The following is a 20627-nucleotide window of genomic DNA, read 5'->3' as shown; positions in this document are numbered from 1 at the left end:
AGAACTGGTCGGCTGTTGAAATCTTGGCAGTAAAAATGTGTAAGCCTCACTGAGATAATATTTTTCGTTTATAATCACTTCAATACTTCTTGGGTTCTTCGTAACATGAGAAACTTCTTCGTGAAGTATCTAAACTTACCTAGCAAGCATTCACATACAACCAAGAAACGGCTCCCATTTTCCTTCTTTTCCCGAAAGTAAAACTTCTACTTGTACAAAACTAACTACAGCAACCGTGTTAACCATTTGTCTGATTAAAGACTCAACAAAGCCTTCCGCGACTAGCTGGCAATAAATTATTCATTGATTACACGCAGACACACCCGGTAGATTACAATCGCTCTCGATTCATCGCGTCCAAATGTCTACCTACTTAATAACAGCGCCTATACATCAACTCGATTAATATTCCCATTTTTCCACTATCCCACCTACCGCCGACTGGCGACTGCAAACGAAAACGGAAGCACACCACAGCAAAAGCACTTATCATCGATCCTCCTTTCACCACCGCGACGAGGTGGCCGAGTGGTTAAGGCGTTGGACTGCTAATCCAATGTGCTCTGCACGCGTGGGTTCGAATCCCATCCTCGTCGGCCTTGATTTTTTAGCCGAATTTCATTCCTCACCTCCTAAATGCATCCTTATTTTGGTGGTGGTTGGTGGAAGTCACGAAAGTGTCGTGTTACACTGCGTTGTTAAGCATCAAAGTAAGCAGGCAGTTTTGTTGGTCTTCTATCGAAGGGGGGGAAATGCTACATGCTATTATCGGCAATGATGAGGGTGCTGTGCTGATGGTGGCGGTTCCGGGATGTGTCCTTTTATTATATCGCATTATTATTGGCATCTTCTCGTTCTTGTGGTATGAATATGGTGGTGGCAGATAGTCAACAGCGTCATAGCCGTCTAGATCTCTCCGGTCCGTATAATAATGGAAAAGAGTGTATGGTGTACATTTATGATCGGCATGTCCACGCAGCTAGCGCAGTTGCGTTTTTTTTATATAGAGTTCGGGGTGGACGTGTTAGAAGCAGGAATTTAGGTTTTCAATAAAATTGGTGCGCGTACGCGCGTATGTGTGTTTATGTGTGTTACTTGCTTATTTTATCCACACATTATGTAACGCAAAAATTTCAGTTTAATACTCGTGCCTCCATGCCTTCCCTATAACCAAACATATCACATTTACCAACACCCCCTCCCCCTGGTGTTACACAATGATTTGTTTTAGGATAGAGACGGCATAAATCGCATTGCTAACATAAAATGTATGTCTTTTATTTAAGATACAATTAGTAAAATAGGGTTATGGAACACCGTATTTACTTACACTAACAGTCAGTAATTTGCAGTGCTGTTACAACAGGCCTGAATTTCGCGATTTTCGCGGATTTGAACTTTCAGTCGCGAAAACCGTGGAAACATTAAATGATGTCGCGAAAATCGCGAAGGGACTGATGTGCTGTCACAAAAAATTTAAAATTCATTGTAACCTTTCCGTCCCGGATTATTTTGCTGTCATCAATTTTGTTGTTCATGTGGCTCTCGATTTTTTACCGGCTCAAACCAAACACCCTGTAAATAATCGAAAAATGATATCAATTCCATAAGTCACACCGGATTTACACGAAAATTCCCTGAGGTCTGTCCAATGTGAGACATATTCCTTTTTTTTTTCAATATGAACATAGCATTTTTCGTTGTCAAATCATAAACGAATCGTATATAAGCGAGTAATTGCCATATTTACCTGATATTCTAGGTTCTCCAAATCGTCCTGGAGTTCAGTTGATTTGTTCTACTATATCAACCAAGACTGCAATAAGGTCTGTAGTATCGAAATATGTCCAAACAGATTCAAAGTGTCTATGTGGATTGCACCCGACCTTTTGCTACGTATACAAGATATTATACACAGTTCGAAAAAGCAAATTTCTGTTCAATATGATGCACATAAATGGAGCGTCACATATCATATAAGTTTACATTATATATCATGTAAAGTTCTGAGACACTTCATGCAATGTAGCAAATATTGTATACAAAAGCCCATCTTTGTAAACAACATTGTTTACAAGTTGCTTGGTTGCATAAAATGAAATACAAGTGTACGTGAATGAACGTTTACTTCACAATTAAAATTCAGAATTTCTATCTGTGTTGGTTCTTGTGGAATCTCCAAATTGCCGCCGGAAGAAATCGCCCAGCCCAGGAGACAGACTGACGCACGACTTACTCTCACGGTGGTTTGGGGAACAAAGAGGAAGAGACACGATGCTACAGTCTCTTGTGCCGTTGGCTCGGTGGAGGGTATGTGGTTGTGTGAGTGTGTTTCCTCAACTATTCGTTAAGCAAGGGGTAGAATCTAGGGGGAACAATGTAGTACACATCAAGGTGTATCCCACAGTTCTGAAATCATTCTGGAGATCAGATTATTTTTCTATTAGACCACCCAAGACTAATTACATATCTGTAGTATCGAAATATGCCCAAACAAATTTGCAGTGTCTATGTGGATCATGCCAAATGTTTTAGGATTTCAAAATCGATATTCGATACTACAGATATTATCCTAGTCTTTGTTGATCTAGTAAAACTAATCATCTGAACTACAGGACGATTTGGAGAACCTAGATCATCTGGTATACGTGGAAATAATTAAACATTATCCATATATACACTATGAATCTGTTTGGACATATTTTGATACTACAGACTTCATCCCAGTCATGGTTGATATAGTTGAATAAATCATCTGAACTCCAGAACGATTTCTTCTTCTTTTTATTCGCATTTCAAGCTTATTGATTAGTGCATTTTAGCTTATTGCATGCTCTCAACTTAGTTTTCTAAATGCACTCTCAAAGTTATTAATTGAGAACTTTCGATGCCAATACCAATGCATGAATTTGTATATTGTGTGGCAAAAACACAATTATACTCTATTCCCAGGGAAGTCGAGAAAATTTCCAGCCCGAAAGATTCCCTCGACCGGACCGGGAATTGAACCCGCCGCCTCCGGCTTGGTAATACCGTGCCTTTACTGACTAGGCTATGAGGTCCAGAACGATTTGGAGTACTTAAAACATCTGGTATACATGACAATAGTTCATGCATGATCCACATAGACACTGTGCATCTGTCTGGAAATATTTCGACACTAAAGACATTTTACCTATCTCGGTTGATCTAGTAGATCAAATTATCTGAACTCCAGGACGATTTGAAGAACCTTGAACATCTGGTTTACTCGGAAATAGATCATGCATGATCCACATAGACACTTTGAATCTGATTGGACATATTTCGATACTACAGACATTATTGCAGTCTTGGTTGATCTAGTACAACAAATCAACTGATGTCCTGGACGATTTGGAAAACCTATAATTGCCGGTATACACAGTAATGAGTCGTGCATGATCCACAAAGTCACATATATACGATTAGGTTATGATTTGATAACGAAAAGTGCTAGGTTCATATTAGAAATAAAAAAAAATATCATGAAAATGTCTCACCATTGGGCAAAACCCAAGGAATATCCGTGTAAATACACAACCGCGATGTGACCAACAAGCGTGACTTATGAAACTTTGGTAATTTCTCGATTATGTGCAGGGTGTTTGGTTTGAATCGGTAAAAAAATGAGAAAACATTTAGGACAGCAAAATTCGTCTCTGGTTAATTTTCAAGAAAATTTGCATTTCAAATGAAAATGCATTAATTTTTTTAATAATGTTTCATCAAATCTAGGCCAGTATTATTCAATAGAATCTCATAATGTAAGGGTGTTTTATTATGTTTACTATTAGGGTTTTTGATCTAATTTCCGTCGTACTAAGCACAACCCGCGCTTTACCTCTCTTTTCTGAACGAGTTTAAACATAAAATGGAATATTTATGTCAAAGATGGCTTCTAAATTTATTCACCTTTTCATACGTACCGTTAGATTTGAGTCACAAATTGTTGAGATATTATTTAAAATCTAATACCGCTTCTTGATTCTAAATTCGTTCTACGAGTTTCAATTCCGTCCTAACGCATTGAAACGCCATTAGATTTTCTTCGTCCTACGGATAAATGTAGAAAAAGGGGATTCGCTAGGAGTGCTTCTTTTGTTTTGAGAACAATGAGCGTCAGCGTTGCCAGTATTCCTGATTTATCTGGATTTTACAGATTTTCAGTCGTCTTGCCAGATACACAGATAGATCACGTTTATTTCCAGATTGTTTAAATATGTTCCAGATTTTCCCAGATGTTTTAAATGTGTTGCTTAAATATCACTGCAAATAATGGACCCTCTAATCAAAAATTAAAAAGCCAAACTTAATACCTTACTAAAGGCCATCAACGTTGGACATTATTGCAACATCATACATGGAATTGTTACAGCATGTTTGCTATGGGTTGCAGAATCATAAAAATTGAGACATTTTCTAAACATTATCGGCTGTAAAAAATCTTCAATTTTTTTTTTAATATCGAGCCAGGATTTTTTTATTTGGTGGTTTTGTTTAGATTTCGGCTATAACCAATTTTTTTTTGAATATTGGATTTATAAAAATCAATATTTTTATATGGAGGAATTTTCCTAATTTTGAATGTTAAAGAAATCGAAAACTGTTCAGGATTTAAAACAATACATTGAGCTTTGTAAAATTAGCAAGGCTATTGAATCTAGACAACCACCAGGACTTTGAAGTATGTTCGTGATATTTTTTAAGGATAATTGATTTGATTTTTAAATAGTGTTTTAAAGAACCTGTGAATATTGAGTTACCTTACCTTAGCAGTCTGCAATACTTTAGAATTCTGAGTTGCCCTAGATTTCAGAATTTTAAGGCAATTTTGAAAATAGTTTACAGTGAAGTGTAAGTATGCAGTCTGTGCAACCTTTGATTGAAGTGAAGACGGTATAAATTGTCTTTTGCAAACTCTGATGACAATTGCATGAAGATTTTGTCAAGAAAGGAAATAGTTAGAATTCGGAAGAGAAATCATAGAAAATTCTTAAGATGAAACTTAAGGAGAATGCTGATACGAATCGTGAGAATAATTGCAATACATTTTCTATGGAGATAAGGTTTTATGAAGTTTTAAGAAATCTGGAAATTTCTGGGAGACTTTCAAGGCTTTTTTGGCAAAGTACTTGAGTACTTAGGAAATGCTGAAGAGGATTAGTCCGAGAAGAATGTGACGGTCATTCTGAAGAGAGTACCAAGGAAATAGAAATAGAAGAATATTCTAAGAGAATTTCATAGAGAAAATTGAGACAAATTATGCCAATTCTTGGAAATTATTACCAGTTTGAGCGAATTGTGAAATCTAAGAGCGATTTATAAGAGATTAAAAGAGATAATGCTAAGCACTCTTAGAATGTTTTAAGTTTGGATATTATCAAGGTTAGTTTAGGGGAATCCGGAATAGAAGTATGATGAAATTCTAGGATGATTCAATTTGAAGTGTAAATGAAGTAATTTCAGACTAACAAAAAATTTCAGGATCTGGGAACCAGGAAAAATATAAATTCCAGAATTCAGAATCATTTCATGATCCTGAGCAAGGAATCAAAAATATCTCCAAATGACAAAATGACAAGCGATCAACGAACCGAATAATAACGCTATGTCAGAAGTGCAAAGCAATAATGATATAATCTTCTTCGTTCTTTTTCATGACAAGCAGCCCGTGCGACACAACTCACTCGGGGCGTTAGAAGGAAACGAACTAATTGTTGGCAAACTGCTTCACGAAGTAGAGCCGAAGATGATACACGTGTGTTAATGGGAATTTTTTTGTTATGTCTTTTCTCGATTCATATCAAGCTATGTCCTCATCCGTGTATATTGCAACAAAGCAGGCAAGCAATATATCATTATCCTTTTACCACTCGGATCGAGCTATGTTATAGAGCGAGTTTGTCATGGTAGTCGTAGCAACCGTTTTGTCTGTATCGTTGGTTGCTTTATGTGTTTGGATTCGCTGATCTTGAGACTTAAATAATCACAGACTAATAATATTTTTAAAACATATTCTGGTACTGCATCAAATATTAAGGACTAAATTGACTATTAGTTTAAAAAAAATCATCATTTTTACCAAAAATTTAAATCAATTGATTTAAATCAATCAATTTAAATGCTGCGAAATGGATATTTAAACTTTTTGGGAACACTGTGTCAATACTTTTCTAAACTTTTGGATGATTTTAGCAATGCTAACAAGTTTGCTTTATATATATTTTTTAAATATGGATTTCATAAACATTCTGGTAGACTTTGAATAAATTCCAGATGATCATACTGACCGATTTTTATGGTACAGGCATAGAAAGCGCTCAATAAAAATGTGAAAGTACTTCAAAGAACACTAAGGCAAAAATCTAATATGCTATATGCAATTAGCTTGAAATGCCATGTAGTAGTATACAAATGCTATTTTTAGGCAATGAAAACAGTTTGTTTTTTTTTGTCGCGGATCAAATTTAGAAAATCTTGTAACAGCCCTGAATTTGAAATAATTACAATTTATTAACTATATAGTAGCGTAGAAGGGTTTTGAAATTGATAAAAGCAAGTCTCGAAACATTTCAGTCTCTCTTGAAACAAAAATCAAATCCTTTTTCTTGGATTTCAGAGCTGGTCGCTGGTCACTTTTTAGTGGCTAGGTAAATATTTTCAAGTCAGTCACTAAAAAGTCACTGTTTTCATCAAAAAGTCACTCACACTTAATCACGGCTTCCCTGTTCGGTAATTTTTTTTACAGAACTGTAAATCACAAAAATTACCGAACATACAGCTATTCTCAATAAAACAACTGACGATCAGTAGCTCTTGCGACAAACTACTGAATTCGGTAAGAGTAAGTACTGAACTTGTCGTAAAATAACAGTTTTGCGGATAATGACTAAAACTCAGTAAAGTAGAGCACCGAGTTTTTTGTATTCGTTATGTTTTACTGGAGCAGTCATCAAACGAAATTCCAACATCCAACATTGCATAAACTACCCCGAAATTTATCAGTTTCTGCACTCCTACATTGACTTTCAGATGTTCAAGTTAGTTTGAAGCAGTGTTGAAAAAGTTCGTTATGTTTCACGAAGTTCACCAAGGGAAAAGTTCGCGAGTCATAGTGAATTTTCACGAACTTTTCCATCACTGGTTTGAAGAAAGAAATTTCACTAAAAATTTCTGTTATAGAGCTTCAGACTTAGGCACCCAAAACAGCATTACTGCTAATCCGCCACTAAACTCCGTCCCCAAATACAAATCGCTATAAATTCGAAATGTTTTAATCGAATGAACCCAAACAAATAATGAAATAAAAACATTGTTGATGAATTAACTGACTTATTAATTAAAAAAATAAAATAAAAATACTGAAAAACTCAGCAAAAAACTATGTAAAGAAATAAATTACTGAATAAGACAGCAATACTAGTACTGACGGTAATTTTTGACAGTTCAGAGATTCTGCGATTTACGGACTGGGTTGATTACTGAAAATTCAGCTGTTTAGAAACCCAGTAAAATTTTACCGACTTCGGTTATCTAAACTCTGTGTGTAGTTATTAAAAAGTCACTAACCAATGCTGCGAGTAAAGAATTTGCCTTTAAGGACATCAAATTACAGCTTGATTAGGTAACAAATTGCTGTTATAAAGATTAATTAAAAATAAGCGTGTAACGAAAGAAGAGTGGTGACGGTAACGTTTATAACTAATTATAGCGGTAACAGGGTGGCCAGTAGACTGATGCAAAATTTGACTTTTTCGCTCCACAGTGCTTAAATGGTTTCAAATTGGGTCCTGATTAGCCTCCCAAATTTACAACTCATTTGGTTAGAAACAGACTTCGCACAAGCCATTTGAAGTTTGCATGTAAATTACTATGGGAAATCTCAACTTTTTGTTCATTGCCTTCTAGTCTTTTTCCATATTGAGCTGCGAAACAGTTCGATAGCCATCATTATAGAAAATTTTCTCAGCTACAATTTTGCTGAAGATCATTTCTATGTAAAACGAGACAGGAAATAGTTATTAATTTTCCAAGAGATTGGTAAACTTATGACATGATCAAGCAGCTGCTATGTAGGCAACACTGTATTTTGCAGTGTGACATAGTAGCCATGATTTTTGTGTCCTATTCAACGCCCCAGAAACACCAATGTTGCCTGCTGAGCAGTTGATTGAGCATGATCATAAGACATCAGCGCATTGAACCATTGATAACTTTCGATCCTTGCATTTAATCAAAAAGTTGTAGCTGGGAAAATTTCCTACAAGTACAGTTGAAAGTTTTGGAAGCAGACCGATATGGTGAATTATTAGATAGACATGAACAAAAATCTTGGTTTTACCATAGCAATTCCCATACAAACTTCAAATGGTTTGTGCGATCTCAGTTTCTCACCAAATGGGTTCAAATTTTGAGAGGTTAGTCAGGATCTGATTTGGAATCGTTTAAGTATTGTGGAGCGAAAATTTCAAATTTTGCATCACTCTAGTGGCCAGCGAACCGGGAAATATCCGGGAATTTGAAAAGTAACCGGGAAAAACCCGGGAATTCGATGAGAGAACCAGGAAAAATACACACCATAGGAATATGTTTTCACACCAGAGTGATTTTTTACCAAATAAATGTCTTTCTCTATTTGCTGCATTTTTTTCAGATTCCCGCCTTATTGTTTTTAGAATTTAATCACTCAGCAATATTTCAAATTGATTTCTGCGATTCAATTTCAGATGTAAAGTGCATGAGCCTTAAAACAAAATATTGAAGATGCTGGACTTAAGAAACCAATATTTGTAAAAACTGAAACTGAACTATTATTTCCCCGGGTTTTAATTTTACTATGAATTCTCATGATATGAATTTCAGAATGAGCTTGGAATTCTGCTCTGAATTATTATAGAATTCTTTTAAAATTAACCAGAAAACACTCTGCGTAATTACCATTGAATTCTTTTTGGAATTTCCTTGAAACCCCTTCTAAGAAATTATTTGGAATCCGTCTTAGAATTCACTTAAACCTATTCGGAGACTTTGATTCCATTGAAATCCTTTTCAAAATTTTCTTTTAAGTCTAGCATAAATCTTTCGAAATTTGAAATTATTTAGAAACCTCTTGGAGTATTTTAAAGAATTTCTTTCTAGTTATTAGCAATTTTTGTGCAATAAATTTTGTTGGAGCTCTTTGATGAAGCTGAAATTATCGCCAGAACACTCTTAGAACTCTGTTTCTTGTTGAATTCTCATCTTAATTCTCTTGGGATTCTTCAAATGTTACCTAATTTTTTAGGTTCTAAATTTAATTTAGAACTTGCAATCTTCTCCTCAGAAATCCCTCCAAATTCTTCTAACAATTTCTAAGGACTTGATGTCAGAATAATTCTGAACTTCTCCTTCGAACACTTTGTGGGATCCTCCTCAATAGTTTTTTGAAATTAACACTTTGAATACTTTTTAATTTTACTGAAAATTCCAGGGTTTGTCCGCAAGATTCTATCGATTGTTCTGTAATTTGTTTTAACTCTTAAAATACTTCCATGTCTCAGAACCTTGACAATTATGACTGCACGACTATTTAATTTTTTTTTTCCTTTGGTTTGTTTTTTCCGTCGATCTTGTTTTCCGTGCTGAGCACCAATGCTACCGACGTGCCAGGAAGGCAGCTCCCACACCTGGACCCTACCTATCGACCCATCAACTCATGAACCGGGGACCAACGGCTTTACTTCCCATCCGAAGGAAGGCGTGATCAGAGATGTTATGCCTCAGAACATCCCGGCGGCGCCGACTGGGATTGAACCCAGGCCTGCTGGGGTGAGAGGTAATCACGCTTACCACTACACCACCGGCGCCGTTCGACTATTTAATGAATATGATATTTTTTTTTTCAAATTTTTACCAAAATGCCAAGGCTAATAGGATCATTAAAAGGGTTTAAAAAATATGTAACGATTGGAACAAAAGCGCAAAAAACTATTTTGACAAGCGAGTACAGGATTGTTAACGGAATTACGACTTGTGTGAGGGATTGAGCATGTCAACCCTGTCCCAAAGTACCGCCAGTCGGGGTGACAGGAAATGATGCCGAACATTGGACATGTTTTAAAGATGATATAAAGAACAATCCCGAATTTATTGCAACGCACATAAACAGCTGTAACTTTTTATCCACGGTAACAAATGACTTGAAATTTTCAGAGAAGATTCTTAGACGAATTCTTAGTAAGACAACAATCCCACTTTGCAATTAGGGAATCCAAAAGCTGTCTTTAAATTTTATACATTTGCAAAAAAGTTCATCCTCAGAATTCCTTGAGGGTCTTTTTGAAATTTTCAGAACTCTATGAGCTCTATTGAAATTCTTCTCAGAAGTCCTCTGGTATTATTTTTAAAACTCTTCTTGACTTTTACACAGAACTCCTTGGAACTGAAATTCCCTTAGAGTTTCAGAAGAAATTCCTCAGTATTATCCAGAATTTTTTCCCGGAATGAGCTGGGAATTATCGGTACTCCCTAGAAATTTTCCTCAAAATCCCTTTGGAATTTCATTCAAAATTTAATTTTCTCGGTATTCTTTTTGGAATTATTTTAATTAGAAATTATTCGCGAAATTTTCTTTCAATACTCCCCCACAAATCCTTTGGAACTGTCCTCAGAATTCAATATCCTTGAGGTTCTTCTCGGATTTTTTTAGAACTTTCCTAAGAGCTCTTTTGAAATTCATTTCAGAAGTCCACTGGAATTATACTTAGAACTGTTCATGATTTTTTTCTCAGAACACCTTGGAACTGAAATTCCTTTAGAGTTTCAGAAATTTTTCCCGGAATGAGCCAGAAATTATCCTCGGAATTCGCTTGAAATTTTGCTTAAAATCCATTTGGAATTTCACTCAAAATTTAATTTCATCGAAATTCTGTTCGAAATTATCTTGAAACTATCTGCAGGATGCAATATAAATTATACGCAAAATTTTTCTTTTTTGAATACTCCCCAGAAATATTTTGAAACTGTTCTAAGAATTCAATATCCTTGAGGTTCTTCTCGGAATATTTTTAATTTTTTTTTTCACATTGGAACTTAAATTTCCCTAAAATTTCAGAAAAATTTCCTCTGTATTCTCCAGAAATTCTTCCCAGAATGAGCATGAAATTTTTCTCAACATCCCTTTGGAATTTCATTCAAAATTTGATTCTCCGGTATTCTTTTCGAAATTATCTTGGAACTATCTGCAGGATTCACTAAAAACTATTCCCAGAATAATCATGGAATCATGCCCAGGATTTTTTTCTTTTGGAACAGTCCTCAGAATTCAATACCCTTGAGGTTCTTCTCGGAAGTAAAGTTTAAGTTGTCCGTCCATTCACCAAAACGTTGTTTTTTTTTTTAACCCGAAATGTTCAATAAAACTTGCCCCTACATTCACCAGAACTGTGCAATTTTTCAATTCAGTTTGCCCCTCCATGCAGCAGATTGTTGCAAATCTTACACCAGTAATTTTCAATACAAACTTGCCCCCAGATAGTTTTAGACCAGAAAATTTCAATTGACCAGAGAGCACATTGCGCCTCTCGAAACGAAAGGCATTTTGTACGAACGCTTGTATAAAAAAAGTTTTTCGTTTCGAGATACGCAATGCGGCCACAGAAGGGTGTAAAATTTCCACCTTTAATGTTTAATAAAAATTGCTTCCCCAATATTCTGATTCGTGCAGGTTTCCTCTTTCCATTTTCTACCAAACATTTTCGATATAGCTGACTTCTCCTATCATCAGAATGTTGCAGGTTTTCCACCAAATTAAGTTTGCCCCTATTTTCGGATTTTTCATCATACATTTTCAGTAAAACAGCTTCCCTCCAATCATCAGAATGGTGCAAATTTTACAACAGAAATTATTATTAAAATTTGTTTCTGTATTCAGCAGAAGGATGCAAATTTAAGACCAACATTTTTCCGAAAAACTTGCCCATTCGTTCACCAGAACGGTGCAGATTTTCCACCATAAATTTTAAATGAAGCTTGCATTCATCAGAATGATGCAAATTATGCACCAGAAAAATGAATAAACCTTCTACTTGCTTGCTTCTACATTCACCACAGTGTTGCGAACTTTCCACCAGAAAATTTCAGTTAAATGTGCACCTTCAAATTTTTAGCGTGATTCAATTTTTCCACCAGAGTTATTCATTTTGATTAGTCCTTCCATGCACCACCTTGATGATATTTTTACACCAGAAATATTCAATAAAAAAGCTTTATCTTCGATTTACCACCATGAAGGTGATTTTTTTCAATCTTAAATTTACCCTCCATGAACCACCTTGAAAAAAAAAATTACACAGTGGTGCAATTTTTGACCAACAAATTTCATTGAAGTTTGTCCCTTCATGCACCTTTGTGGTGCAATTTTCAGGCACCATCTCAAAGGAATTGACGCAATAAAAGGTGTTCAGTGGCCCTTATAATATGAAATGAAGTTATTTAACCTTCAAATCAAGTTATCAAGAAATCAACTTATTTTATATTCTAATTTTGTAAATAGGAAAATAAAAATCTTATTTATAAAAGGGTGCACGCCAGTAACAAAATCAGTGCCAACATTTCAGAAAGGCGAAATTGCTATTCAGAATTTCAAAGGTCTTGATATGGATCCGAGACTTCCGGATGATCAGGCATTATTCTATAGATCTAGTACTGTTCAACAATTCAAATCACGTCTCTTAAATATTATTTCGTGATACCAAGTTGTATGTATGTATGTATGTATATACAATCCAACTTCCACTGTCCGGCAGTGTTTTTATGGAAGAAAAATGTTTGCAATATAATCTATTATTATCTTATACTGATCCCATTGCAAACAATTTTAGCCCGGAAGTTGAAAGGTGATAGCTCTGTTGAGATTCAGTAACCCATTTCAGAATGCCTGGTCACTCACGTCCATTCCGAGGTTACTTTCACTTACAACAAGCCCCGCATACACGTAGTACCGATATAAAATGTATATTGGTACTGTGTGTACACTTCCATCATCAAAGCAATTCCTGCTTTGAAGATGGCACGTATTTAGTAGGATGTATTTCATATTTTTATATCTAGCTGTAATCAGTTAGATCTCACCGCTTATGTATTGTGTCCTTGCTGCTGAACCGTTGTCATCTCGATTCTCGTAGAGTCCTGTTGAATAATAGGCATCTGTAGTGGAATAGTCTTCTCTCGCTTTCTCTATCACTTTTCGATGTTTTTCGTATCTCTTCTAAGGGAACATGCATAAATGACGTAGCATTTGAGGGGGGAGGTGGGGGTTTCAGAATTTGTGACCGGCCATGTATTGAATATAGCCAAATACGCTACGAGGGGGGGAGGAGGGGTCTAAAATTGATCAAAAATATGCTACGTCATTTATGGATGCTCCCTAACCGAAGATAGTACCAGAGCCGAGCCAAAAAGTTGAGCATGTTTCTTCGGGACCTTCTGGTCTTAGAGTTACCTCTATGGCTCTACTGCAGATCCAGCAGCCCATTTCAGAATGCCTGGTTATTCACGTCTACTCTGAGGTCGCTTTCACATGCAATAATACCGTTACAATTACCATTATCAATTGAATAATGGTAATGCCAGCACACTTCCAGATTCAAAAACATGATGTTTTCCAATCCAGTGCGTATTTAGTAATAGTGGAACAGCGTTTTTGATTAACTTATAATAAGATTTATCGCACCAAACATTCCGCCTCCTGTAAATCAGGCAATTTCACAAGCACACTAACACAATACTACACAACCCGCCAAACTTTCTTTCGAACCGTTCACTAAAGTCAGTTTTAAAATATCTTTGTATCCTTACTTTTTTGAAAAGGCACAAAACTAAAATTAAAATAACACCAAGTTTTATCACCGAGAGAGAAAAGCTACTGGAAACACAACATATCGACCCGCAAGCAAAGCATATTTGGAAGTTTTTTTTCTGGCTCTAGTTTAACCTTCAAAACTATCTTTCCCGTGATCGGGGGCAGAACGCCAACACCAAAAACGTAAACGAAAACTTTTCTTTCGGAAGCGGCGGCGTAGCACCGAACACGCGAAAAGAAAAATCCACCGAAGCACAAACCAGCTAGCATGACGCTACAGCAACAATTCTATTTATACCAAGTTCTTGTTCGGGAGTTTTCACAATAATGTTCAGAATTATTCACATTAATGAAAACGAATTTCTTTTTGCATTGGTATCAGATAAAAAGCACGAGGAAAACACAAAATTTGTGACAGCGAATTTCTATTATTTCGTGATACCAAGTTGCTCAGAAATTATTCCAAAGATCTTAAGAAAGTCCTCTGAATATTTTTCTAAGACCTCTAACTGATCAGGTATTATTCTATTGATTTCAAAAATCACGTCTTTTAGATATTCTTTCATGATAGCAGGTTGCTCACCCAAGTAACAATCCAGTAACCATTTAGCATCCACTCTGATTTATGATGGTTTTATAACGGCAATGAACAATCCAATTAGTTTAAATATAGCATTTCAAAGTGTAAAACATTCCTGCTTAGTAATTCAGCTTTTTGCTGTTTTAAAAACCTTTTATAGTCTGGCAAGAAAGTCAAAAACTGTCTTGTTTTAAAAATAAATTTAAAACAGTTATCAATCCCTCAATAAAACTGTTTTGTAATTCAAGCATAAATGTCATTAGCAATTGTTTATTAATGTCTTAATAAAATACTTTATAAACGTGTCCTATCATTATAAAAGCAACCATAAAACCATTAGGTTTTGCATTAGAGCAAAAAACATTTATTGTTGCTTTTTAGGCTTTTTAAAGTGTATCTTTAACTCCTCAATTACTCTGTTTACAAATTGAGCTTTAAAGATGGTTCCTCATAGTTAATAAATGCCAAATTTATGACAAGGAAATCTCAAAGGATAGACACACCATCAACGACTGACCATCTGGCGGAGAAGAGTAAAGTGAGCGTGGCCGTCGAATTCATAAAACATTGTCGAAAGTTTTAAAACATACAAGCCTTCTCCAGATCTTGCGAATAGATGACAATCGAAATAACAACTGACAGCAAACCACTGAACTGTTAATTAGCGGAGATTAGCTGGTTTCCGATCCATAGCAGCGATTTTATTCGGCGAAAGAATCAACTCTTAGAAAATTTCATTCAAGCGTTCATTCCTGCATCGTTGGATGGTGCACTTCGGTAACCATCCGGAAGAAGAGGATCTTTTTCGGGAACGATTGCGCTTCCAGCGGTTCGAAATGCGAAATGTTGTAAAACAGTATCGCAAACTAGTAACTGCTCCCAATCCATCGGGAGAAAACCGCCTGGAAGAATCCTGGATCTCACAGTGCAACTATCGAAAGATAAACAAACTTTGACGTTTAACTTTTTGCAGGCAACTTTGCCTCCATAAATGCTTCCATAAATCTGAACGGGTTTGGATCAAGCAGAATGGCTTTAGATAAATACAATTCAGTTCATAAAAGCCATTTTAAACCCTTATTAATTTGTCAAGGAATTCTTGAAAGCAAAACAACTTTATCACAAATGACCCATGAAAATCAAATTTTATGCCACCACCATGTTACAATTAGTTTGCTTGTTTTTTACAATCCTCGATTTTCAATCAATATACCTCACTTTTTACCTGTGCACCAACTTTCAAAACCAGATTTAATGCCATATTCATACTCGAATCGGTTGAAAAATACGCTTAATATTCTAGTTTACTCGATATCTATCCATTGCAAGTAATATTTTGATAGTTGTTTTGATGTTTTGAGAGTTGGTGCACAGGTAGATTGAGGTTAAGGAAACGCCACTGCCTTAGATATAACTATATTTTGGGTAAATTTAGCAATGAGCAAACATTTAAATGCGAAAATAATAAAAAAAAAGTCTCGGCCAAGCTCGATCTGGAGAATATATTTTTTTTTTCAATTTTTAAAAAATTAGTCAAATCGACGTTTTACGAGGGTGGAATTAATTTTTTCGATGTTTTCACGTACATTTAACATAAAATTTAATATGGCACTTAAAACTAGGCCACTTAATGTGAACTATTGTAATAAATTTGGATATTCAACAAGATTTTTATACCATATTTTAATTATTTTTATAAGATCGGATTCATAAATCCTTTTCTATCTTGATTGATGCTTCAGTATGCGGCTAGAGGAAATGGCTCGGAAAAGGTTTTATTGTTGCCAAATAGCTTTTATTGTAGCTTTCAAATGGTTCTCAATGCGTTCGTCATACAACCTTTTGCAGTAAATCAATCTTGAAGAGCTTCGAGAATGCACCCTTCAGAACCTTCTCCAGGGTGGGCCAACTAGTCATATTCTAGTCTTAATGAGGTTTTGGTGGATGCATTAATGACAAAATAGCCTTGACCAGGGGTTTATGAATGTTGTTTTATAGTTGCTCTGTAGTATTTCATAAAACTTAAAATGTTACTTGGGCAGAAATTAATCAAAAGACCTTCAGGATCCCAAAGATCTTAAGAAAGCTCTCTGAATATTTTTCTAAGACTTCAAACTGACCAGGCATTATTCTACAGATTTAGTACCGTTCAACAATTCAAATCACGTATCTTAAATATTATTTCATGATACCAAGTTGCTCAGAAATTATTTCAAAGATCTTAAGAAAGTCCTCTGAAATTTTTTCTAAGACCTCAAACTGATCAGGTATTATTCTATTGATTTCAAAAATCACGTCTCTTAGATATTGTTTCATGATAGCAGGTTGCTCAGAAATTATACCAAAGACCTCCAGGATCCCAAAGATCTTAAGAAAGCCCTCTGAACCCCTCAGAAATTAATCCAAAGACCTTCAGGATCCCAAAGATCTTAAGAAAACCCTCTGAATATTTGTCAAAGACTTCAAACTGATCAGGCATTATTCTATAGATCTAGAACTGTTCAACAATTCAAATCACGTACCTTTAATATTATTTCATGATACCAAGTTTCTCAGAAATTTTTCCAAAGGTCTTAAGAAAGTCCTCTGAAATGTTTTCTAAGACCTCAATCAAACTAATCAGGTATTATTCTATTGATTTAAATTGTTCAACAATTCTAATCACGTCTCTCAGATATTCTTTCACGATAGCAGGTTGCTCAGAAATTAATCCAAAGACCTACAGGATCCCAAAGATCTTAAGAAAACCCTCTGAATATTTGTCCAAGATTTCAAACTGATCTGGCATTATTCTATAGATCTAGAACTGTTCAACAATTCAAATCACGTCTCTCAGATATTCTTTCATGATAGCAGGTTGCTCAGGAATTAATCCCAATACCTTCAGGATCCCAAAGATCTTAAGAAAACCCTCTGAATATTTGTCCAAGACTTCAAACTGACCAGGCATTATTCTATAGATCTAGTACTATTCAACAATTCAAATGACGTATCTTAAATATTATTTCATGATACCAAGTTGCTCAGAAATTATTCCAAAGATCTTAAGAAAGTCCTCTGAAATTTTTTCTAAGACCACAACCTCAAACTAATCAGGTATTATTCTATTGATTTAAATTGTTCAACAATTCAAATCACGTCTCTCAGATATTCTTTCACGATAGCAGGTTGCTCAGAAATTATTCCAAAGATCTTAAGAAAGGCCTCTGAATATTTTTAAGACTTCAAACTGACCAGGCATTATTCTATAGATCTAGTACTGTTCAACAATTCAAATCACGTATCTTAAATATTATTTCATGATACCAAGTTGCTCAGAAATTATTCCAAAGATCTTAAAAAAGTGCTCTGAAATTTTTCTAAGACCACAACCTCAAATTAATGAGGTATTATTCTATTGATTTAAATTGTTCAACAATTCAAATCACGTCTCTCAGATATTCTTTCATGATAGCAGGTTGCTCTGGAATTAATCCCAATACCTTCAGGATCCCAAAGATCTTAAGAAAACCCTCTGAATATTTGTCCAAGACTTCAAACTAATCAGGCATTATTCTATAGATCTAGAACTGTTCAACAATTCTAATCACGTCTCTTAAATATTCTTTCACGATAGCAGGTTGCTCAGAAATTATTCCAAAGATCTTAAGAAAGCCCTCTGAATATTTTTAAGACTTCAAACTGACCAGGCATTATTCTATAGATCTAGTACTGATCAACATTTCAAATCACGTATCTTAAATATTATTTCATGATACCAAGTTCTCAGAAATTATTCCAAAGATCTTAAGAAAGTCCTATGAAATTTTTTCTAAGACCACAACCTCAAACTAATCAGGTATTATTCTATTGATTTAAATTGTTCAACAATTCAAATCACGTCTCTCAGATATTCTTTCATGATAGCAGGTTGCTCTGGAATTAATCCCAATACCTTCAGGATCCCAAAGATCTTAAGAAAACCCTCTGAATATTTGTCCAAGACTTCAAACTGATCAGGCATTATTCTATAGATCTAGAGCTGTTCAACAATTCTAATCACGTCTCTTAGGTATTCTTTAGCAGGTTGCTCAGAAATTATCCCCAAGACCTCCAGGATCTTAAGAATGCCCTCCGAATATTTTTCTAAGGTCTTAACAAGGTCCTCTGAATATTTTTTCATGACTTCATGATGATCGGGCATAATTCTGAAGATCTTTTAAAATGTATAAGAAGCTGTATTTGATCATCATCTACTGGTACTGAGAAGCAAGAGCGGTACAGGCACACATGATCAAAAAGATACAATAGAATGTTTGCCAATAAATTGCGGTAAAGGGCAACGGATTTGATGCTACGTGACATGCACTGCACTCGTATACTTTAATGGGATTTGTGGGTTCAAATCCCACCGCTTACTCTAAATGTCCTTCCGGTCATGCGAGCTTTGCTTTTCAGTATCGAAACCATCAGAAAAATTCAAATCAAGTATCTCTTATAAAGGGTGTCCACGATGAAATTGCCACACTATGAAATTGCTCTAACTTTTTAACCGTTGGGTAGAATTTAATGAAAATTTGGGTGGATTTAGTTCATAGTGCATTATTTACATCCTGCAAGTTTTAAAGTCCTGTGATCAAAACTCGCGGAAATGGAGTCGAAAGAACAGCTCGTGCGTGATAAAATCTTGCGCATTCATCACGAGAACAAGGATCTCTCGCATCGTTCCATCGCTAAAACGTTGGGAATCGCGAATTCCACGGTGTCGCGAGTGATTAAGCGGTTCGAGGAACGGTTGACCACCGATCGAAAGCCCAGAAGTGAAGGAAAAAGTATTCCGTACAACACCAAAAATCACAACCGCGTAGTTGGGGCCTTCAACCGAAATCCGAACGCCTCCGTTAGGGATGTGGCTAAGAAGCTGCACCTAAGCCGAAGTTTTGTCCAGAAGACCAAAACTAAGGCTGGGCTTCGAACGTTCAAGGTACAAAAGGCCCCTAATCGCGACGAGAAGCAGAACAAGTCCGCCAAAACCCGTGCCAGGAAGTTGTACCTCAACATGCTGACGAAAGTTGAATGCTGCATCATGGACGACGAAACATATGTGAAGGCCGACTTCAAACAGATCCCCGGCAACCTGTTTTTCACGGCCAAGGATAAGTTCAGCGTTCCGGAGCATGTCCGCACTCAGAAGATGTCCAAATTTGCGAAGAAATTCCTGGTTTGGCAAGCCATCTGCACGTGCGGGAAGCGGAGTGCACCTTTCGTGACCCAGGACACGATGAACGGACAGGTGTACATAAAAGAGTGCCTCCAGAAGCGGCTGCTTCCTCTCCTGAAGGCCCACAACGTCCCAACAATCTTCTGGCCGGATTTGGCCTCATGCCACTACTCCAAGGACGTGCTGAAGTGGTATGCGGACAATAAGGTCAATTTCGTGCCGAAAATGTTCAACCCTCCCAACACTCCGGAGCTCCGCCCCATCGAGAAGTACTGGGCGATTATGAAGCAGCACCTTCTTAAACGACCTAAGGTAGTGAAGACAGTCGAGGAACTGAAGAAAGTATGGGTTTACATGCAAAAAAACGGTTGATTCACAGGTTGTGCAGAATCTTATGGCCGGGGTTAAGGCCAAGGTGCGGGCATTTGCGTATGGACTGTAAATAAAATACGAGTAAAATGGTAAAATGAAGTTTAATAGTTATTTCTCAATCCCTGAAAATTTGATGGCAATCGGATGAAAACTCGAATTTTGCGAATCAATTTTGTGTGTGGCAATTTCATCGTGGACACCCTTTATCCATTCATGATACCAGGTTGCTCAGAAATTATTCTAAAAACCTTCAGGATTCCAAAGATCTTAATAAGGACTTCTGGATATTTTCACAAGATATCAGTATAATGAGGCACTTAACTTCTCGGAAGTTCTGTTCTATTCAGATAAGTTCAGGGAACATTCGAGAAGTTCAAGGAAAAAAAAAACTCACAGAATTTCAGAGAAGTTTCTGAAAGTTCAAAGATGATCGTTTCAAATTTGACAGATCTTCATCAAATTCTAGACTATAAGGCTAACTATGCTTCAACAGAATAGAATTTCTTGGTGCTCCGAAGACACTCCCGAAACTTCTATAAAGTTTTCAAATGTACACAGATTTCTAGGAAAACTTATTAAATTTTTGCCAAATTTTTAGAAGTTACCGGAGCTTT

General features: G+C 36.0%; 1 protein-coding gene and 1 non-coding gene across 2 annotated transcripts in view; both read left to right on the top strand.

The window, feature by feature from the left end:
• LOC135702518 (uncharacterized) overlaps positions 1-20627 on the top strand; it is a 575981-nt gene that overhangs the window by 14971 nt on the left and 540383 nt on the right. The gene's annotated exons all lie outside the window — the stretch shown is intronic.
• On the top strand, positions 515-596 carry TRNAS-GCU (transfer RNA serine (anticodon GCU)). The gene has a single exon. It is a non-coding gene; the product is annotated as a tRNA-Ser (tRNA).

This window comes from Ochlerotatus camptorhynchus, unplaced genomic scaffold, assembly GCF_037179485.1.
Source record: "Ochlerotatus camptorhynchus isolate MF236.1 unplaced genomic scaffold, CSIRO-AGI_Acam_v1.1 ptg000193l, whole genome shotgun sequence".
NCBI classification, from domain to species: domain Eukaryota; kingdom Metazoa; phylum Arthropoda; class Insecta; order Diptera; family Culicidae; genus Ochlerotatus; species Ochlerotatus camptorhynchus.
This window is presented reverse-complemented; position numbering and strand designations above follow the sequence as displayed.